Here is a 20,932-nt window from a genome sequence, read left to right on the forward strand (position 1 = left end):
GTGGTTCCTGGTCCTGTAATGGGTCTAGATCAGGTCGTCCAGGGACTTGTAGTCCTCCTGGAATGCCGGTGATCCCAACTGGGTATAAAGGGACCCTGTAGGCGCGGACCCGGTGTCCGGTTTGTATACTGGGGTGAGCCTATGATGCTCCTCTGCCCCCTCAACTCCTCTCTCCTTTCTCCTCTTGCCTTCGGCCACACTCGGGGCCCTCAGAACTCAGCAGCAGACGCGCTGCGTCTTCGCTGCTCTCAGCATCAGCATGCTCTCAGACTCTCTCTCAGTCTGACTAAACTCTAAAACTGACTGACTACCTGGCTCCACCCTCCATATATATATATATCCCTATCTGGCTCCCTCTGGTGGTGTGAGGTGGAAGGGTGGAGGTGTTGGTATGTAATGAGGGCCTCTTGTGGAGAAGTCCGTCCATGCACCCTGGGTCCTGTGGTACCTGTGCGCAGCAGGGTGCCACATTCCCCCTTAGTACAATTTAGTACTCCTGGACTGAAGCATTTTTTTTTTTAAACAGGTTACAACAATAATAACAATTTTAATAATAATTAAGTTACAGTAAGTCCCGTAACCTGGTGTCCATTTCACCGATGAAAGAACATGAGGGACCCGCCTGAAAACCCTCAACGTAGGCCCTGGGCGTGGCTACAGGGCATAGGTGATCCAGGTGCTGGACCACGTCTTCGGCCACGCCAAACGGGTTTTTGTTCTGTGGTCATTTATAGGGCACTTTGATAAGTGCAAACTATATACAAGGACAGTTTTTGGCTGCTCACAGTCCTCAGCCTACAAGTCTTTGTACCCTGACGGGTAACTAAATGCACACATATTATTGACAGTTTACAGAGCAAACAATAGGCAATACCCAACTGGGTAACTATTTACATGGTAGACACTTCGTGCTTATTCCCTAAACCTGGCAGGGATTTGTCCTTGTGTGCTGTGTGTGGACCTTCGTAGCACTGGGGTGTCACTAGTGTCTATGCATGCCCTCTCTGTTAATCTAGCAGGTGTACGTGCTGGTAGATTATAGAACTGCCTTAATCTCTCTATGGGACTGGCAAGTGCACTGTCCACTGGGCCTGCAGGCTCTGCTTCAACGGGTGATCCTCCTCTTACTGGGGACTCTTCCTGTTCCTGAGCAGGCTCTTCCAGGGCTCTCACAGGTTCTTCTGGTTGTTGATAGAAGTGTATCACCGGTATTATAACTGCTCCATCAAGTTGAGACCAGTCCGCAGGGAAATCTCCTAGAACTGTGTGAAGCACTTCTTCCTTGGGTTCTTCCGGTGCTATAGGAGGTACTTCTTCCTCCGTTGTCTTTAGTAGACTTGGGCACACTTTCAGATGGTCTCTTGAGACTGTTGCAGTTGTTTTTCCTCCATCTTTGCTAATCAGGCAAGTTTTACTGTTGTCAAATCTGGAGTTCAGCAGTGTGTAGGGCTCTCTTTCCCACTGGCATTCGAGCTTGTGACTTCTTCTCTTCCGCTTTAGCACTATCTCTCCAGGTGCCAAGGGTTCTGCTGGTGCATGTTTATTGTACTGTTCTTCCTGTCTTTCCCTTACTCTGTTCAGACTGTCTTCGACACAGGCCTGTACTCTCCTGTACTGCTCTTGCCGATTTGTATCCCAGTCTTCAGTGGACATATCTGCTTCAGGTTCTACCACTCCGAGTTCCAGGTCCATGGGCAACTTTCCGGGTCTTGCTCTCATGAGGTACGCTGGGGTACAATTTGTAGAACTCACAGGTATGTGATTGTACAGATCTACCAGGTCAGGTAGTTTGTCTGGCCACTGGTTCCTTTCTTCCAAGGGTAAGGTTTTCAGCAGGTCTATGACGATGTTGTTCATTTTTTCACACAAACCATTGGTCTGAGGGTGATACGGCGTAGTCCGGATCTTTTTGCATCCGTACAGGTGGCAGAATTCTTTAAACAGCTCGGCTTCAAAGGCAGGGCCTTGATCCGTCAGCACTTTGTCCGGGTATCCATGGGGCCTGCAGAAGTATGCTTGGAACGATCTTGCTGCAGTTTCTGCTGTCAGATCCTTGACAGCGGCTACCACCAGGAACCGGGAATAGTGATCCACCATGGTCAGGGCATAGGAGTAGCCTGACCTGCTGGGTGACAGCTTGACGTGATCCAGAGCGACGATCTCCAGGGGCTGGGTTGTCTGGATGGACTGCAAGGGTGCTTTCTGGCTGCCGTAGTCTTTTCATCTGAGGCTACAGGGCCCACAATTCCGGCACCACTTCTCTATGGAGCTCCGCATTCCAACCCAGTAGAACTGGTCCTTCAGCAGGGTTTCCAGCTTCTTCCAGCCAAAGTGACCTGCTTGATCGTGGTAGGCTTCCAACACCATCTGGATATCCGTTCTGGGTACAACAATCTGCCACACCATTTCATGGGTCTTGGGGTTGACACATCTTCTGCACAGCTTCTCTCTATAGATGAACAGCCGACTTCTCTCATTCCACAGTTGCTTGGCTTGTGGAGGAGCATCCTTCTCCAGGTGAGAACCTTCCTGGGTGATCAGTCTTTTGATAAGGCTGACAACCGGGTCACTGTCCTGGGTCTCCTTCCAACTGTGGTGGGGTAGAGGATTCAGCGTCCTTCCCTGACGTCTTCTGGTGACGTGTTGCTCATGGACCACTCCGCTTCGGTGGAAAGCAGGTAATTCAACTTCCTCTAAATCATCCACTTCATCCTCGGTGTCTGACTGGTGGGGCATCATTGACAGGGCATCAGCATTGGTGTTCTTGTGACCTGCGCGGTACTTGATGGTGAACTGATAATTTGACAGTCTGGCCACCCAACGCTGTTCCATGGCTCCCAACCTGGCTGTCTCCAGGTGTGTCAAGGGATTGTTGTCAGTAAAAGCTGTAAACTTAGTTGAGGCTAGGTAATGCTTGAACCTTTCAGTGATAGCCCAGACCAAGGCCAGGAACTCCAGCTTAAAGGAACTGTAGTTCTCCGGGTTCCTCTCGGTAGAGCGTAGCTTCCTGCTGGCAAACGCAATTACCTTCTCTCTTCCATTCTGCTTCTGGGACAACACAGCTCCCAGTTCCTCATTGCTGGTGTCAGTGTACAGCAGGAAAGGCTGGCTGTAGTCAGGATAAGCCAGGATTTCTTCACCAGTCAGGATTTACTTCATTACTGCAAAGGATTCGGCCTGTTCTTTGCCCCACTGGAATGGGGGACTCTTTCCTCTTTTGGACTGTCCTACCAGGAGGTCTTGTAGAGGTGCTACCTTTTTGGTATAGTCCTTTATGAACCTCCTGTAGTACCCGGCCAGTCCCAGGAATTGCCGTACTTCTTTGATACTTCTCGGTTCAGGCCACTTCTGGATGGCAGTGACCTTCTCCGGGTCTGGTGCTGCTCCCTCTGAGCTGACTACGTGCCCCAGGTACTGAACCTTCTGCTTGAGCAAGTGGCATTTAGAAGGCTTTAGTTTCATCCCATACCAGGACAATGCTTGAAATACCTCCGCCAGATGCTTCAGATGGTCCTCATACGTCCTTGAGTACACGATAATGTCATCCAGGTACAGCAGCACTGTTTCAAAGTTCCTGTGTCCCAAGCAACACTCCATGAGCCTCTGGAACGTTCCGGGTGCGTTGCAGAGTCCAAACGGCATACTGTTGAACTCGCACAGTCCCATCGGGGTGGTGATGGCCATCTTCTCCCGGTCTTCCTCAGCAACAGAGACTTGCCAGTACCCGCTAGTGAGATCCAGTGTAGAGAAGTAATTGGCAGATTTTAGTGCAGCCAGGGATTCCTCTATACGGGGCAAAGGGTATGCATCTTTATGTGTTATGCGATTAATCTGTCTATAATCTACACACATCCTCATGGTACCATCCTTTTTCCTGACCAGGACCAGGGGAGCTGCCCAGGGGCTACAGCTATCCCTTACTACCCCTGCCTTTTTCATGTCGTGTAACATTTCCTTGGCTTTCTGATAATGTGCTGGTGGTATGGGTCGGTAACGCTCCTTGATGGGTGAATGGTTACCGGTGGGTATGTGGTGTTGTACCCCTTTAACCCTTCCAAAGTCAAGTGGTTGTTTACTAAACACTTGTTCATATTCCTGAACCACTCTGTAAACACCGTGTTTCTGATGGACAGGAGTGGCGTCAGTCCCAACATGGAGCTGTTGACACCAATCCTCCAGCTGAGCTTCGGAGTTATTGTCCTCCACTGTATCTGGTGGGGTCAAGGATTCCACTGTGTGTATGGCATCATTATTCACAGTATACAATCTAGCAACAGTGGCATACCTTGGCAATTTGACTTCCTCCTCCCCACAATTTAGGAGTCGTACGGGCACCCTCCCATTGCGTACGTCAACTATCCCTCTAGCAGTTAGGAGTGTAGGTCTGTGCTCTGAGCTAATGGGCTCCACTATCGCCTGGTAGTTCTGTCCCTTGAGACCTCTTGCTACCCTACACCAAATCAGCATCTCACTCATTGGGGGAATCACAATGGGTATCGGGTCTGTCACCCGTACATTACCAATCTCACCACCTGTTAGCTTTACCTGTTGCTGGTACAGGAGGGCTCGAATCTCTCTCTGGAGCACCTTTCTCTGCCCTGGTTTGGCAGTGTCAGCAATCTGTTGGAGTAAAAACAACACTTCTCCCAAACAGTTACCAACAATATTTGTACTAAGTATCATATACAAGTCTGTATCACCAGGGTTAGATTCTATGACAATTAGTCCTTGGTCCTTTAGTTCCACTCTCCCCACCTTCACTGTTACGTCCTTAACCCCTACTAGGTTAAGAGAAAGGCCGTTAGAGGCATACACAGAGAGGTTCGGGGCTGGCTGGTGGAGTTCATCTATGGACCAGTACCTTTTGTAGAGGACATCAGGTATGATGGTTACCTGTGAGCCGGTGTCCAGTAACGCAGGTGTTGCTATGCCGTCCAGCATGATGGACAGGAAAGGCCTTCCTCCTACGAACCGGTGGTACCAGCTTGATGGGCCTGGTTGATTTACTCCTGGGTGTCGGCCCTCGGCCCCAGGGTTTGCCCGTTTAAAGGACAGTTCCATGCAGTGTGGCCTGCCTTGTGGCAACGGTAGCAGATGAAGTCTCCTGGAGGGCGACGTTGGTCGTTGGTCCTCCCATGGGGTGGCGTTGTCCTCCTACGGGGTGGCATGGTCCTCCTTCTTCTCCTCATCCAGGGGACATCCTCAGGGCTGTCAGCGAGTAGGATTCTTCCTTCCGGCACGGGCTCCGTCTGTAGCTGCAGGGTGCTCAGGACAGTGGCCAGGGTTTTACTTAGCTGACGCACTTCAGAGCGCAGGCTGTCCAGCTTGCTAGGGGGCACTGTTTGCATTTTTGTTTCAGCCGTTAATGAAGGAGCAGTGGGTGCTGCGGGCACTGGGGTGGCCCCACCCTGGTAACGCTGGATAGCAGTCCCTGATGTTTCAAGGGGCTGTAGACCCATAATAGCCATGTCCTTCAGGGTGTCAAAGGTGGTGTCTGGATGATCTAAAGCCCACCACCGTACAGTTCTGCTCTCCTCCTGGGACCCCAACCCCCAGATGAACTGTTCCATCAGCATTTTATTCTCATCTTGTATGCTGGCTGGACTAACCTGTTTCAGGACCCGCAAGGCTTCCTGTAAGCGCCTGGCATAGTCCCGGATACTGTCCTCAGGTTTCTGGGTGCAGTGGTAGAACTGTGACGCTCGCAGCCCTCCCTGGGAGATGGGGAACTTGGTGCCGGGTCAGATGTTGAGGGGATGCAGTCGTGGCCTGAACCCGTTCCGTGCCCAGGGCCGTCACATTCAAAAAAGATGTAATGGGCTTTCAGGGTTGAGTGGTATCTCGACTATGCCACCTGTGGTGTCTGGTGATGGCCACCAGCGCTGCTGCAGTCCTCTGAGGTGGGATGTAGTGGCAACTGAGGATGGTACTACTCCCCAGAGGCGGAGCAGGGCCTCAGGGCAGAGACGAGGATGGAGGGAGTCGTAGTGTAGGAGGACTGGTGCTGCGTAGTGCGGTGCAGTGCAGAATAAAGAGTCCGGAGGCCATAGGGGTTGACTTCCAGGGTTTTTACTCACATTGGAGAGTACAGCTGCAAGGTTCTCCCTGCTCCTCGACGGAGTTCTGCGGTCACCAGGGACGGGGGTCCGACAACCTCCGAGTAATTCAAGTGCTTAATCAGGACCCCGCACCAGAGTGTTTCTAGGCTTCAGACCGGGTCCTTTCCTGTCTTTGTGTGTAGATAGGCCGTGTCTCCCTCTGAACTTCACTCAGAAAAAGGGTACGGGTGGCAGCTCTGCTCTTTCCGTTACCCGGTGGGATCCTCTGGGCCTACCCGGGCTTCCCTGACCAGGACGAAGAGTAGCAAGGTCAGGTGTCGGGGGCCGGTACCCCTTTTGTAGCTGGAATCCCTCTGAATATATCAGTTTGGCGAGGACAGGTGGCGAATACCGCTCCATCTGCATCCTCCCCGGGATCCATTTGCGGTGGAGCTACACTCTTAAACTCCGGGCCTTCTTGGTCATGGTCCTTGACCGGGCTGAGACATTCATTATCTGCAACCTGCCCCTCGACCCAAGGCCAGGGTACGAGGGCCGTGTCTCCATCCTCTTCAGGTCCACACAGGATCCACTCTCAGGGAGGGAGATCACATTACAAGAACAGTCAAAAGAACAAAGAGCCAAGATGGCTGTGTATTAAATATGAATTTTTAAGTGTCACAAAAATGTGAGTCCTCCACCCTCACCCACTAGTTGGTTCCCCTATCTCTTGGTGCCCCAGTCTCCCAACTTCCAGTAGGGGCAGCACCTAGTGCCTATTAGCCCCCTCTGGTGGGAGAAGTGTGGTGTTGGATGTGAAGGAAGGGTCCTGACCATCGCACTGTTCTTACCTCAGAGGAGGAACACTACACCCCATTAAAGAGGTGCAGCATCCCTGTGGCGATCGAACCCCCAGGGGCGCCACAGAACCTCTTCCGGAGATCTGTCTCAGTGCGGTTTTCAAAGACAGTTTGCAGTCTCTTAAAGATAATGGATGCTGATTCCTGGTCTGCGGCAGGTTTCAATTTCCCGCTCTGCAGTACCAGTCAATTGTCCCAGCACAACAGCGGCTCTCTGTTTACCAGTCATTGAATACATGTCCAGTACACCGCATATTTTTCTCTTGAACTCAGACAGGGTGTCTGGTTTGCCATCATACCGGGGAAGCCATTTAGCTCCAGGGATATACGGCAGGGCCATGGGTATCAACGGAGTCACAACCCCTGCTGGTGGGGCGGCCGCTCCGGCCTGTGCAGCGCCGGGCGCAAGTTGAGCATCAGCAGCGTTATCTGGTGCTCCGGCATCTCACTGTTCGTCGGCCATGGTTGCGCCCCCCCAGTAAACCGTAGCCTATTTTCTTTTCCTTTTTCCGGTAGGCCGCAGCTCCGCAGACGACGATCTCCTTCCAGGACCTTGCGTCTCCCTCGCGGCTGACGTCAGAGCGTGTGCTTGACAACGGTCTCCTTCTAGGACCTGACGCTTCCTGGTTCTGCGTCAAGGCGCGAGGTGGGGCCTGGGCTTCGCGCGCTTCCAGCGGTTACGCCTCTCCGATTCCCGTGGTTACGCCCCTCTTCTTCCCGTGCGGAGACAGGAAAATAATGGCGGGAAACCTCGGGAATGGCGGGAAATCTTCACCACAGTAAGTGTAACAGTCTTTTAAGGCGCACAGTACCCGGTGGCAACGGGCATGGAATCCTGTTCGTGACGCCAGAAGTTGACGCGCCCCCAGGGCAATGGGGTACTCGGCAGCCGGGCCTATGGATGCTGGGCGGGGGTATGTCACAGTGGCTGGCCCGGTCCATGGCCCAGGGCGGTCAACCAAAAAGGGGGATTGTAACTTGGATAAAAATAAAAATAAAGTAAATAGTTCGTGACGCCACCTGTGGTACCTGGTAAGGTTTACCAGCGCTGCTGCAGACCTCCGGGGGGTGATGGGATGGCAGCTGAAGTGTTTCTGCTCGCCACAGGGGGAGCGGGCCCCCGGGGCAGTCTGGAGTTTGATGGTGGTGATGCTGGGACTTGTAGTGCAGGTGGATGGCGCAGCAGGAGTAACTGACAGAGGCAGGGGATTCGCTTCAATACCTTTACTGGTGCGGATGTCAGGTACGGTCCAGGGTACTCAGTAGGATGGGTGAACTTCAGGACTTCTCCCCAGTGAGCAGGTATAAGGCCTCCTGGTCCGTGTCTGCCTCTCTGTATGCTCCTGGCCAGCCTGCAACTGGGCCTAGCTTATGTGTCGTGCTGTTCCTTCACCTGTCGCTCGGTAGTAGGACCTTCTGCTGGTAACCACTCTCCCTGGACGCTGGGGCCTTGTGGTTCCTGGTCCTGTAATGGGTCTAGCTTCAGGTCATCCAGGGACTTGTAGTCCTCCTGGAATGCCGGTGATCCCTACTGAGTATAAAGTGACCCTGTAGGTGCGGACCCGGTGTACGGTTTGTATACTGGGGTGAGCCTATGATGCTCCTCTGCCCCCTCAACTCCTCTCTCCTTTCTCCTCTTGCCTTCTGCCACACTCAGGGCCCTCAGAACTCAGCAGCAGACGCGCTGCGTCTTCGCTGCTCTCAGCGTCAGCGCGTTCTCAGACTCTCTCTCAGTCTGACTAAACTCTAAAACTGACTGACTGCCTGGCTCCACCCTCCATGCACCCTGGGTCCTGTGGTACCTGTGCGCAGCAGGGTGCCACATAAATGTTACAGATTTCAGCTTTCAGTAGGATCATCAGCACTCAGACTTTGTCGGAGAATGAACAGTTGTACTTAGCACATACAACAGCTATTATGATCATCATCACAATGTGGAGGAGAAAAGAAAGAACTGACAAAACAACCAAAAAGGTCACACAGTACAGTATTAACAAACTTTAATAGCTCACACAGCTCCATCTGCTGACTGCTCAATACAGTCTCTACAGCACAAGTCTGCAACTGTTATATACTCCAAGACATACTCTGCTTTAGCATAGAATTATGTAAATACTAAAATAATCTGGGACCTTAAATACTCTCTGAAATTTCTGAACAAACGTGATCGATTTGTGATTTTTAATTCATGCCCGAACTTTGTGCTTCTAAGACTTCACACTAAGTTTTTTTCCATATAGTTGAGAGATACTGCACAAAAATGTCTACTCAGGAATCGGATGCTTATATGGTTGGATCCTGTTGACATTGACTTTTTCTATAAGAAATAACAGTATTTATCTGGATACTTTATTGTAACAAAATAGAAAAGTACTGTCTGTTCTTCCAATACTTTTCCACTGGCAACCTAGGTTTATGATACAGACTCCTTATCCATCTAACATACTTATCTCCAAAAACGACTACACAGTTCTTTAATTGTAAGGGTATGTGCACACGATGCAGAAATGAAGCAGAAAATTTCTGCATCATTTCTGCATCTCCCTGGCAGAAAAAACGCATGCAGATTGTGCATGCGTTTTTCCTGCAGAATACATGCGGATCCACATGCAGATTCACATGCGTTTCCGCATGCAGATTGACAAGCGCTTTCCAGGCGATGTTAGCATCACCTGGAAAGTGCTTGATAACTAGGTCACACTATATAAATCCATGCAAACAGCATGGATTTATACAGTGTGAACCGAGAGCGTGTATATACTTACCTCCGATGGCCCGCGCTGTCCTGCTCAATCTGTTCTCCCGGCTGCCGGCAACTTTGAATTGAAAGACCTGCCGACGTCAGCGTCACGTGACCCGTCACATGATTCTGACGTCAGCGCAGGTCCTACAACTCACTGCAAAGTGCCGGGAACCAAGCGGGAGCGCTGTGCGGGCCGACAGAAGGTAAGAATACATTATTTTTTATTTTATTCTTCTTTTTACAGCTTTTTTAATGGTACCTGGGTGTGGATGAGACTCTCCTCTCCTCCACACCCGGGTACCATCCGCACATTAGAACGCACCAATTACGCAAGTACAGATGCTGTCTTGCGGAATTGGCGCGTTCTAATGCAAGTCAATGGCGGCGAAATCGCCGCGTTTCCGCAAAATTAATTGACATGCTGCGGATTTTTGACCGCAGCGTTAACGCTGCGGAAAAATCCGCATCATGGGCACAGCACATGCGGATTTCCATTGGGGAACATTGCTTCCCTTCTACCATGCGTTTTTCATGCGTTTCCGCGGCGTTTACGCAACTGCAAAAACGCCGCGGAAACGCATGAAATACGCATCGTGTGAACACAGCCTAAGTTGTACTTTTAAGTCATGGAAAATCTCAGTTTTGGAGCTGTTTACCAGTGATCTGCGTGCACATAATTTCAGTACAATTTCCAGGATTTTGGCAGTAGCCGAGGACCAATCTCTTTTATGGTGGACTTCTGGGCTGGGAAAACCTTTGCACTATTGTACCTAGCTAAAAGGTGAAGTACTATTTATTTTTCTTCTAGTTTTATAGCACACTGGTAGCTCAAAGGCAGTTTTATCACTTTGTTACATCTTACATGCATGAAATATAATAATTTATATGAGATCACTTGTCTATTATGGACAAGTGAAGATAGTGGTGAGCAACACCAAAAATTAAAAACAGGGTGCTCATCAATATATTTGGTTTGCGAAACAATTCACAACAAAAGAAGAAACATGTAGAGAATGGACAACACATCCTGTCATAGTAATAATCATAACTATTACTCATTTTCTATTCTAACATTGCTGATATCATTGCTTATGTTTGCATATCTAATAATAACATATATAGTAAAATGTACAATCATAAGAACCCCACCCCATCCTTTTCCTGGATGTCTAATGTCAAGGTGTTGGGAGGATGAGAGGAGCGTATTTTGCTCCCAGTTCTGTGAAATTGCACTTAGTGTTGTATATCATGTAAGGTGTGTTTCAGTTACATACCGTATTTTTCGGACCATAAGACACACTTTTTTTCCTCCACATTTGGGAGGAAAATGTGGGGTGCTCCTTATGGTACGAACACAGGCTTACCGGGGAATTGTGGTGGTGGTGGAGCAGAATTGCAAGGAAGCAGGGTCCCTCTGTCTGGAAGCCGGCGGCTGCAGAAGCTGTGTGACGCTGTGGGCCCAGCATTCCCGGTCAGGCAGAGCTTTCCTGGCGGCTGCATGCGCAGACTGGCATCATGACATAGCCGAGATCTCAACTGCGCATGCGCTGCCCCTGGCAGCCATCTTCCTGAAGCCATCATGTCTTCTGGAAGATGGCCGCCGGAAAAGCAGTGCACTGCGCTCTGCTTCCCCGCCAACACTGGGCCCACAGCATCTCACCGCTCCTGCCACCGCTGGGTTCCTGAGGGAGGAACCCTGCTTCCTGATATGCCGCTCCACCACCACTGCAACCCCCTGCTGCTGGGGCACCGCCTTCTCCCACCCAGGGCCCTCTGGAATGCTACACTTCTGCCAGCTTCCTGAGGGACCCTGCCACCTGTGACCCCCGCTCCACCCCCCCCCCCGGGTAAGAAACCTACTTGGATTATAAGATGGACCCCCATCTTATAAAAAAATATTTTTTTCCCCTTCTCCCATGACAGCACCACCTGAGAGAGGGTATCCGCCCACCAAGGACAGGAACCTACTGAATAAAAAGGCGGTACCTCTCCTCCGCATCAGTTTTGGTTCCTGTCCCTGATGGGAGCCTCACCAGGTGGTACCTCACGTACCTGGATTATGGACGGTGCGGCCTGGAGGCCGTGGAAGCAGCAGATGGTCCCTGTTCCCAGCCTGTCTGGCTGCTGCCCGGGTCTGCGTGTGGGGAGGAGGTGCTGTTTTCCTTTGGATGCCTCCCCGCGTGCGCCGGGGCCTGCGCCTCGCAAAGATGAACTGAGCGCGCCGGCCGGCAGGTCTTCCGGGCTGCGCACGTGGGGGTCGCATCGCACCCTGTGACGGAGCGCGCCGGAAGTCCGGGCTGCGCACGCGCGGGGTGCTGACGCGCCCTATCACGGAGTGCGCCGGAAACCGGGTCTGCGCATGCGCGGGTGGGAAGCTGTCATCCCGCTGCAAGCGCGCCGGGTGCCGCTGGTCTGCGCACGCGCAGAGGCAGGTGGATCTGCGGGTAGCGCGCCAGCTGGCTAAAATTAAAAAAAAAAAAAAAAAAGAAAAAGAGAGATGAGCATGCTGCCGGAAGGGGAGGAGCCTAAAGGAGGTGGAGCCCTACTGCTTTTAAGGATGGGGAGCAATCAGGATGGCGGTGTCTGCATCCCCGCCATGATGAATGAGGAACCGCAGTCACCTGGGCAGCAGCTGTCACCGCCACAGGAAGTACAGCAGCAGCCACAGCCATCAGAGCAGCGCAAGCAGCTCAAACAAATGGAACGGGAATCTTCCCATCGACAAAGTCACAGCAGTGAGGGGCGTACGAGTTCCGGCAAGACTGGTCAGAAAAGACTTCGTCAGTCCGCCTCCGCCAGATGGGAGCCCTCATGTGAACGGCAACCACCGCCTCCGGTACCCTAGTCTGAACGGCAGTGTGGTGAGTGATCTTCGTGAAAGTCTCACCTTGAATAATGTGCTCTTCTCTCTCTCTCTCTCTTTTCCTCCTTCTTCTCCTTTTATTTCTTGGGGCAGGAGGCGAAGAAGTGTAGTGCTAAAAATAAAAACAGGGAGTGTGCTTTATGCAAAATCGGTCTTCCCACCTCCTATGCCAAAAACCTTTGCTCAGACTGTATTCAGAAAACCATTGCAGAGGAGTCCCCCAAGTTTTCTTTAGAATTAAAGGATCTAATCCAGACAGAGGTCAGAGAGTCTTTAAGAGGCTTAACCTCACTCAAAAAGAAGAAGCGAAAACTAGTTTCTTCAGAATCAGAGGAATCAGTGGAGTCCCGTTTTACGAGAGAACTGCCTTCCTCCTCTAATCACTCCTCATCGTCATCGGAGTCTTCGGATGATAATGGGGGGGGCAGACCTTGTTTTTCGGTTGATAATACTGAGAGACTAGTTAAAGCCGTCAGAGGGACTATGGGTATTACCGATACCAAAGTGCCCAGAACAGTCCAGGATGTTATGTTCGGGGGCTTAGACCAAAGGAGGAGACGCTCATTCCCGGTCAATGACAGGATTAAATCTCTGATAGAAAGGGAATGGAAGAAACCGGAGAGGAAGGGTCAGCTGCCGTCATCCTCCAAGCGGAGGTACCCCTTTGAGGATGCGGCTAAATGGGACAAAACCCCTAAGATTGACGTGGCCATTTCAAAATCTTCAAAAAAATCCACTCTGCCCTTGGAGGATTTAGGAGCCTTAAAAGACCCGCTGGATAAAAAAGCGGAGTCCTTCCTTAAGCAAACCTGGGAGTCGTCAGCTGGGGCCCTTAAACCGGCAGTAGCAGCGACTTGCACTGCTAGATCTATGATGATCTGGCTTCAACAATTGGAAGACCAGATCAGGAGGAATGTGTCCAGGGAGAAAATTCTATCAGACCTTCCTCTTGTGCAGGGAGCGGCGCATTCCTGGCAGATGCATCGGCAGATTCAGTTAGGCTGGCTGCCCGGTCTGCAAACCTCTCTAATGCAGCCCGTAGGGCGCTATGGCTCAAGAGCTGGCCAGGAGATGTGCAGTCAAAGTCTAAACTGTGCTCAATCCCTTGTGAGGGGGACTTCTTGTTCGGCAAAGGTCTAGATGACATCCTAGATAAAGCCGCAGACAAAAAACATGGATTTCCCACGGTGTCTGGTTCCCGATTTAACAGTTCCTTTCGGAAGAGAAAATACAGCCGCAGTAAAGCTCCCAGAGACCAAGGTAGCTGGAAAGAAGTTCAAGAGCAGGCCCAAGAACACTGTCAAAATATCAGCCCCCAGAGGTTTAGCGGAACAGATAGCCTTACAGCAGGAAGTTCTCTCTCTGCTCAGGAAAGGAGTTCTGGTGGAAACACCTGCACCCGAGCAAGGAAGAGGATTCTATTCGACCCTCTTCCTAATAAAGAAGCCGGACGGCTCCTTCAGGACCATTGCGAACTTAAAGAGACTGAACGACCATTTAATCTACAGGCCTTTCAAGATGGAAACAATAAAATCTGCCATAAAGATGTTATTTCCGGACTGTTTTATGTGCGTCCTCGATCTGAAGGACGCCTACTACCACGTCCCGATTTTGCCAGATCATCAACAGTTTCTAAGAGTAGCTGTACAATTCGGCAGGCACGTAAGGCATTTTCAGTTCGCAGCTCTTCCCTTTGGCATTTCCATGGCGCCGAGAGTCTTCACAAAAATCATTCTGGAGGTCACAGCGCACTTGAGGGAAAGAGATATTTTAGTCATCCCTTATCTGGACGACTTCTTAGTAGTGGGCAGATCAAGTCAACTCTGTGCTCTAGCCCTGGCGGACATCATGGCCAGTCTAAGACGCCTAGGTTGGCTGTTAAATCTGGAGAAGTCAAGGCTGGAACCAAAGAGGGTTCAGTCTTTCCTGGGTCTCATTCTGGACTCGGAAAACCAAACCTGTCTTCTGCCAGAGGAAAAGAAACTGAAGATCAGATCCCTAACATCTCAGATTGTCAGCAATCCGACCATCACCCTGAGGAGTGCAATGTCTCTGTTGGGTACAATGACGTCTTGCATTCCGGCGGTTCAGTGGGCCCAGCACCATTCCAGATATCTTCAACAGGAGATTCTGGCAGCGGACAGGCGGCTCAAAGGTCGCCTGAATGGGAAAATATCTCTTCCAGATGTTGTGATCAACTCCCTGGACTGGTGGACATCTCCGGTCAACCTATCTTTGGGGGTTCCTTGGACCTTCCAGGTGTCGGATACAATTACAACAGACGCAAGTGCGGAAGGTTGGGGAGCTCACCTAAGGGATCGTTCTGTACAAGGCCTCTGGTCGGACAGCGAGACAAGCCTCTCTTCCAACATGAAAGAGCTGTTGGCAGCCAGAAACGCGCTAAAAGAATTCAGTTCTGTTCTTCAGGGTCCTCACGTCAGGATAATGTCAGACAACAGATCAACAGTCGCCTACATCAATCATCAGGGGGGTACCAGGTCTCTCCCTCTGATGTTAATAGCGGATCAGATCTTCAGGTTTGCCGAGAGTCAGCTGGTTACGCTCTCGGCACTGCATATAAAAGGGGAAGAGAACATAAAGGTCGATTTCTTGAGTCGTCACATCTTGAAACAAGGAGAGTGGGAGTTGAATCCAGCCGTTTTTCAGCAGATTGTGGATCGGTGGGGACAGCCCCAGATAGATCTGTTTGCAAACAGACACAATCGGAAGACCGAAACCTTTTGCTCCCTGAATCCAAAAGAGGGGGCGTTTGCGGTGGACGCGCTGCAGATTCAGTGGGATTTCACTCTAGCTTATGCCTTTCCCCCTTTAGTACTGATCCCTACTATCCTGAGGAAGATCCGAGAGGAACGGGCGAGGGTTATATTGATCGCCCCGTTCTGGCCCAAGAGACCATGGTTCACTTGGATGAAGAGAATGTCCCAAGCAGATCCATGGGTTCTTCCGGACATCCCGGATCTCCTCAGGCAGGGCCCAGTCTGTCATCCCCAAAGAGCGGGCCTGCATTTGACGGCTTGGATTTTGAGAGGTCGCTATTGACGCAAAGGGGGTTTTCTCCAGATCTTGTTACTACCCTTCTAGCTAGTAGAAAACCGATAACAACTAGAATCTATGGTAGAACCTGGGCTAAGTTCTTGTCTACCTCGGGTCAGTCTGCCAAAGGGAGGGTTCCTATTGAGGCCATACTAGAATTCCTCCAGAAGGGGTTAAACATGGGACTAGCCACCAGTACTCTTAAGGTACAGGTATCGGCTCTGGGGGCACTGTATAATTATGACTTGGCAGCAAATAGATGGATCATTAGATTTATTAAAGCCTGTCATAGATCCAGACCTATTCCTGTTCCAAGAATGCCTCCTTGGGACCTTAATTTAGTTCTGAAAGCATTAACCAAACCTCCCTTCGAGCCCTTAGAGAAGGTTTCAGAAAAAATCTTAACTTTAAAGACTGCGCTATTGGTGGCCCTGACATCAGCTCGTAGAGTCAGTGACTTACACGCACTATCCGTTAACCATCCATTCACTCAAGTATGTATGGATAGAGTAATCTTAAGACCAGACCCGGCCTATCTTCCAAAGGTAGCCTCCAAGTTCCATAGGACGCAAGTAATCACTCTCCCTTCCTTCTATCCTAATCCTAGGGATTCTGAGGAATATAAGCTTCACACCTTAGATGTTAGGAGGGTGTTAGTCCAGTATTTGGAAGTGACAAAAGCCTGGAGAAAGAGTGACGCTTTATTTATATCCTTTCAGGGGGCTAGGAAAGGACTTAAGGTTACAAGGGGGACCATAGCTAGATGGGTCAGGGATACTATTACCTTAGCCTACTCTTCTAGCAATCTGCCGGTTCCTGAGAACCTGAAGGCCCATTCCACCAGAGCGGTAGCTGCTTCCTGGGCTGAGAAGGCGGATGTGCCCATCGACATTATATGTAAGGCGGCAACTTGGTCATCCCCTGCTACATTTTACAAACATTACCGTCTTGACCTTTCCTCTTCTACTGATCTGTCCTTTGGTAGAAGGGTGTTGCAAGCGGTGATCCCTCCCTCTGGTATTTAATCTCTATAAATCTCTCAGGTGGTGCTGTCATGGGAGAAGGGGAAAAGATCCTAGTTACTTACCGGTAACGGGATTTTACAGAGCCCATGACAGCACCCTATTAATTCCCTCCCCTTTATCACTGTGGTGTGCACTTTTTTTAAGGTGTTTAGTACATATGTTGAGGTGGTGGTTATGTATTAACCTGTCTTCGGAGGCCCTCTCATGCTCTGAAACAAAAAACTGATGCGGAGGAGAGGTACCGCCTTTTTATTCAGTAGGTTCCTGTCCTTGGTGGGCGGATACCCTCTCTCAGGTGGTGCTGTCATGGGCTCTGTAAAATCCTGTTACCGGTAAGTAACTAGGATCTTTCCCATTTTCCACCCCAAAATTTGGGGTGCGTCTTATGGTCAGGTGCGTCTTATAGTCCTAAAAATACGTTAGTTTCATTGTTAGTAGGGTTGAAAAAAGAAAAATGTCCATCAAATTCAACTGAAGAATGGGAAAAGGACAAAGGGAAGGGACACATTCATGACCACAATGCATAATCCAGTCCGACCAGAGCTAAACTTTCCCTCTTAATCCCAATTGTTCACTGGACCAAACGTTCATTTACATACACTACCGTTCAAAAGTTTGGGGTCACCCAGACAATTTTGTGTTTTCCATGAAAACTCATACTTTGATTTTTCAAATGAGTTGCAAAATGATTAGAAAATATAGTCCAGACATTGACAAGGTTAGAAATAATGATTTTTATTTGAAAGAATAATTTTCTCCTTCAAGCTTTGCTTTCGTCAAAGAATGCTCCCTTTGCAGCAATTACAGCATTGCAGACCTTTGGCATTCTAGCTGTTAATTTGCTGAGGTAATCTTGAGAAATTTCACCCCATATTTCCTGAAGCCCCTCCCACAAGTTGGATTGGCTTGATGGGCACTTTTTGCATACCATACGGTCAAGCTGCTCCCACAACAGCTCAATGGGGTTGAGATCTTGTGACTGCGCTGGCCACTTCATTACAGATAGAATACCAGCTGCCTGCTTCTTCCATAAATAGTTCATGCATAATTTGGAGGTGTGCTTTGGGTCATTGTCCTGTTGTAGGATGAAATTGGCTGCAATCAAGCGCTGTCCACAGGGTATGGCATGGCGTTGCAAAATGGAGTGATAGCCTTTCTTATTCAAAATCCCATTTAACTTGTTCAAATCTCCCACTTTACCAACACCAAAGCAACCCCAGACCATCACATTACCTCCACCATGCTTGACAGATGGCGTCAGGCACTCTTCCAGCATCTTTTCAGTTGTTCTGCATCTCACAAATGTTCTCCTGTGTGATCCAAACACATCAAACTTTGATTTGTCTGTCCATAAAACTTTTTTCCAATCTTCCTCTGTCCAATGTCTGGGTTCTTTTGCCCATATTAATCTTTTCTTTTTATTAGCCAGTCTCAGATATGGTTTTTTCCTTGCCACTTTGCCCTGAAGGCCAGCATCCCGGAGTCGCCTCTTCACTGTAGACTTTGACACTGGCGTTTTGCGTGTACTATTTAATGAAGCTGCCAGTTGAGGAGTTGCGAGGGGTTGATTTCTCAAACTAGAGACTCTAATGTACTTGTCTTGTTGCTCAGTTGTGCAGCAGGGCCTCCCACTTCTCTTTCTACTCTGGTTAGAGCCTGTTTGTGCTCTCCTCTGAAGGGAGTAGTACACACCGTTGTAGGAAATCTTCAGTTTCATGGCAATAGTCATTTACCACATTAACAATGTATAGAGTGTATTTCTGATTCATTTAATGTTCGCTTCATTGAAAAAAAATGTGCTTTTCTTTCAAAAATAATGAAATTTCTAAATGACCCCAAACTTTTGAATGGTAGTGTACATATTCATGTTATTTTCTTCTAGAAAAAAAAACCTCAGACTTATTTTAAACTGTCACCAGTTCCCACTGTGACCAGCTCCTGAGGTACACTATTCCACAAATTAATAGTTCTAATGGTAAAGAAGGCTTGTCTCTTCTGGAGATTGAACCTTTCTTTCTTCAGATGGAGGGAGTGTCCCTTGTTTTATGAGAGTGTTTTATATGAAACAGTTTTTGAACATATTTTTTGTATGGGCTATTTACATATTTGTACGAATTATTCATGTCCCCCCATTGACAACACATCTCAAGACTAAAAAAATGTAATTGTATTAATCATTACTTATAACTAAGATCCTCCTCATCTGCTGTCAGCTATGCAGCTTTTCTTTGCACCTTTTCTATCTTCAGGGCTTGCTTTCTATGAACTAGTGCCCAGAACTGAACTGCAGATTCCAGATGAGGTCACACTAACACTTAGTAAAATTTTAATATTGTGTCCCCTGTGCGCGAGTCCATGCTTCCTTTAATACATTACAATATCCTTCTCACCTTAGTAGCCGCTGACTAACATTGCATGCAGTAATTTAGTCTGAGATCTACAAGTACATCCAGTTCTTTATGTAAAAATTACTCTCCTAGTTTTCCTCTCCCAAGAATATATGATGCCCACATAGTATTAGTGCCCGGATCCATAACTTTACATTGTGCCACATTGAACCTCAGCTGACACATGGATGCTCAAACACTCAGATTGTCCAAATCAGCATGTAGATTATGAACTGCTTTCATAGACTATTTCTTCTTTGGTATACACAGAGCTAAAGAACCCATATAGTAATTCTGTGTTCTCTTCATCCTCAGTGACAAACACCCTATCTTATATCCTTGCTCCAATAGTCTCCAAAAAGTCTTTTGGTTTGACCTTGATTGTACTGTTTTAAAACTTAAAAGGACGGCTCACAGAAGGAAGTAAATTCAAGGTTCTAAAGTAATAGGAGCATAGACGTTGCTGCAGCAAATCCCCAGGTTGCAGCCTCCAGAGTAGCTACTGAACAATTTGGCAGACACTGCACCGATGGCGTGACACAGTCTAGAAGACCGGAATGGGATGTGACCATGGGACTTGGGCAACACAACGACATGTGCCACGCGATACTGAGATCTTAGTGTTATATTACGACATTGCATCTAATTATTATCTGTGGCGTCGCATTGCATCTTGCGACTTACCTTGACAGTTTCCAAATGTGTTGTATTTTCTGTTGCTGTTGGAAGTTGCATGCGACAGTATGACGTGGCCCCTGGGCCGTGAGGTACTCGGTAGCCGGGCCGGTCAGTACTGGGGGATGTCACGGTGGCAGTGACCCGGTCCATGACCCAGGGCGGTCAATTTAAGGGAAAGATAAAAGGTGAATGAAGCTTTTATAGATAATGTTCGTGACGCCACCTGTGGTATGCGGCTATATGGGGCCGCCGCTGCGGTGCAGATCTTCTGGAGCTGATGGTGACGCAGCAGAGTTGGTTCAGCTCTCCACAGGCAGAGCTAAGCTCCAGGGCAGGATGTAGTAATGCTAAGAGGTAGCTGTGGTTGGTGCAGTGTAATGCAGGTGATGGTGCAGATAATAATTCTAGGACACAGTGGGGTGCAGTCTTCAGATTTACTCACAGTTGTCAGACTCCAGGTTACCAGCGCCAGGCTAACCTCCCTCGCCGTCCTGTGTTCACCAAGAGAGGGGTTCAGCAATCTTCCAGGTATCTCAGGAATACTTAACGGGACCCCATTCTGTGTGCCTTCCTCGGTCGTCTTCCTGCGCTGGCTCTCACCCTCCTGCCCTGCGCCTCGCAACCAGTGTCCCACGCCGGTAATCTCGGATTTTGGCGGGTAACATGCAGTGCCCTGAATCCTATGCGGCCACCTTTTTGGCGATATAGTTGCGGTAGTGAGCAGCTGTACCCTGGAAGTACAGTAGCCTCTGGTTCCTAGCTGACCATAGTTGTTCTCCACTAGTTAGGGGCCGGTCCCCTCTGCGGCCTGATTCCTCCACGTCCTTGTAGATTCGGGCGGACGGGTGTCTTCCGCACTCGCCGTGCCCCTGGGATCCTATCTATTCCTGGAGCCTTCCCTCTGCTCCCGTCCTCTTCCAGCCTTTCCTCCTGGGCCTCTCAGTCTAGGCCCGCTCCTCTCTCCTCTCTTTCTGAGAAGAGATCCTGCAGAGCTCCTGCTCCCACTCTTTCTCCTCTCAGACTGAACTCACTCTTCCAAGATGGTTCCCTTTTTGTACTCCTACTCAAAGTGCTCCCCTGATTCTGCTTCCTCCACGCACACCCACTACATGGTTCTCCCTCTCTCGGTTCCCCCCACTTCCAACCAGGGACAGGGCTCAGCATAAGCCAGTGCATCTTGCCCCGCCTGCTGGTCTGGAATGGTGCAGTGTTGGATGCAGGTGGGTGGGTCCCGGGCAGTACTCCCTCCTTAACTGAGAGTGGGGCACCACACCTCTGGGTGAG

The sequence above is a fragment of the Phyllobates terribilis genome, unplaced genomic scaffold (genome assembly GCF_046119375.1).
Source record: "Phyllobates terribilis strain yellow unplaced genomic scaffold, ASM4611937v1 Scaffold_8__6_contigs__length_399053987, whole genome shotgun sequence".
NCBI lineage: Eukaryota > Metazoa > Chordata > Amphibia > Anura > Dendrobatidae > Phyllobates > Phyllobates terribilis.